Consider the following 2600-nt stretch of genomic DNA (forward strand, 5'->3'; position numbering starts at 1 on the left):
TAAAGAAGCCACCTGCTAGTGCAGGAGACACGGGTTTCATCTCTGGGCCACGAAGATCCCTGGAAGAGGGCATGGCAACCCATTCCAGTATTTCTGCCTGGGAAATCCCATGGATGGAGGGGCCTGGCAGGCCACAGTCCTGGGGTTGCAAAGAGTTGGTCATGACTGAGCAACTGAGCACACACACACTGTAGGTTTACTTTGTTAAAATAATGGGTTTACTTTGTTAAAATTAGTCAAAGTGTACACTTACTATCTGTACACTTTATATCTATTATATCAATTAAAAGTTTAGATGAGAAAGAAAAAGGAAAACATACTGGATTCTAGATCTCAAAAGAAGCAGAACTATAAATGAAAATTTTTAACTTAAAAATCACTAAAAGGGACATAAATGAAAATCTAAAACATTGATAAAAAATTTTCATGTTTGGGATAATTTAGTTTTAAGATAATTGTCCTCTCTGAATATGTAAATTCAATGTAATTTCATAATGATTTTTAAGGAGTTCAACTAATATTCTAAAACATATACTGAACAATAAAGGTGAATAAACAGCCAAGACAATTTAGAAAAACAAAAGTAGAGAAGAGTCCTTATCAAATATAATGAAATACTACAAAATGTATTTCTGTGACAGAAGCAGACTAATGGGATACTACAGAAGCAGGCCCACACATGTAAGAAGTTAAGAAAGAATGGATTATTTAATAAATAATTGCTGGGAAAACTGAACCTTTTCTAATAAGACTAATAATTAAGGTGGCTCCCTACCTTAAATCAAATTAAAAGGTCAATTCCATGCAGTTGAAACACCTAAGTTGAAATACATAAAAAGAAACTATAAGGCAAATTGAAGAAAAATGATTCAAAGTGCACAAACCACAAGATGAAAAACTATGGACTAAGAGAATTTGTTCAACAAAACACAGCATAAACAAAGTTAATGGATGACTTCTTTCACAGCTTATCAACATCTACTAACCTGGAAAGATAAGAGAATCTGTATATCTTTCCATGTGAGCCCTTGTGATTTATTCAGGTTGTAGGGTAAGCTACCTTTTAATCAATCCAAGGAGGATCAGAGTGACCAAACAAAGCAAGTTCCAAAGGCAGGAAGCACTAATAATGTGATGCTCTGGAAGTTCCTTTCCGCACACTCCCTTCTGTTGCTGGAGGGCCTTGGGGCAGCCCTTCAGTGTAGGTGCTCTGCAACAAGTCGGCTAAGACAGGCTGACCCCGGAGCTTTTGCAGTTTCTCCCCTAGGGCACTGGCCAGGTCTCCGTAGGCCTCGTCAAGGTTGGCACGTTCAATCATAGCAAAAGGAGACCTCAATTCTACATTGGCTTCCCGCTACTCGGTGAGGTCAGCATTCCCATGGGGCTCACAAACTTGTGCCAGTAGACCATCTGGACATAAAACTTCTTAGCATCATCTGCCCACATATTTCTAGTGACCCCAAGCACACGAACTTTATAATGTCCTACAGTTGCTCCACCCAGACTTCCATGATTTATATTGTACAACCGCACGCAGTTTAGTCCTCAAAGCAGGATTTTGTCATTGCTCCACATGAACAGAAAAAAAAGAGTCCATGTCCACCCGAGCAATGGTCCTGTCCCTCAGACATTTTTCAAGGTGACAAACACCTGACAAAACCGCAAATCGCGGATGCCACCGATGCCGGGCTCCATGTCCACTGTTCTTAGATAGCTGTCCCCTTTCTGGTAGCAGGCCAGTTGCTTTCAAGAGAGAGTTATTCCCCAAAATGACAGAAGAAAGAATCAAGGGCTGAAAAGACTCTCTCCGAGCTAGCGGACTGCACAGCTGGGCAGGCTCACCTGAGGCCACGCGTTCAGCTGATCACCCTCCTGATGAGACAGGAGGGCATGCACATGCAGCCAACCTTTGACATGCCTGTGCACCGTGCTCCTCGGTCTCCCTGGACGCCTTCTAAATGTTCTGTTTCTGTGCCATAATGAACTCTGCCCTGCATACTCTCAACTGTTCTAATGAACCACAATTGTTATTATAGTTTGGCTTGGATGTTTGAATCATCACAGTATTGTGAGTAGCAGTCCTTTCAGCTGGATCTGTTGTCATTTCACTACATGCTATCATCTTAGAAAAGTCTTGTTCTTCTATAACCATAGGACGTTCTATCACCATCCTATTTGTTTCTGTTCTGAAACATGAACCTTCCAAGGAGTCCTGCTTCCTTTGAGTGTGATTTGAAACCATAATCAGTGCTTTATGAGGACTTCTGATGGCAAGCTGTGTACACAGGTGCAGCTGCCTGAGTAGGTGAAATGTTTTTAATAGAAAGGCTGCTGCTGCTGCTGCTAAGTCGCTTCAGTCGTGTCCGACTCTGTGCGATCCCACAAATGGCAGCCCACCAGGCTCCACCATCCCTGGGATTCTCCAGGCAAGAACACTGGAGTGGGTTGCCATTTCCTTCTCCAATGCATGAAAGGGGAAAGGGAAAGTGGAGTTGCTCAGTCGTGTCTGACTAATAGCGACCCCATGGACTGCAGCCTACCAGGCTCCTCTGTCCATAGGATTTTCTAGGCAAGAGTACTGGAGTGGCTTGCCATTGCCT

At 42.6% G+C, this 2600-nt stretch overlaps 1 pseudogene; it reads right to left on the reverse strand.

The window, feature by feature from the left end:
- Window positions 1-971: 971 nt before the first annotated feature.
- LOC129551688 (DNA polymerase eta pseudogene) lies at window positions 972-1997 on the reverse strand (annotated as a pseudogene).
- Between the last annotated feature and the right edge of the window lie 603 nt (window positions 1998-2600).

The sequence above is a fragment of the Moschus berezovskii genome, chromosome 1 (genome assembly GCF_049115385.1).
Source record: "Moschus berezovskii isolate FMDL1 chromosome 1, NW_MosBer_1.0, whole genome shotgun sequence".
Lineage (NCBI taxonomy): Eukaryota > Metazoa > Chordata > Mammalia > Artiodactyla > Moschidae > Moschus > Moschus berezovskii.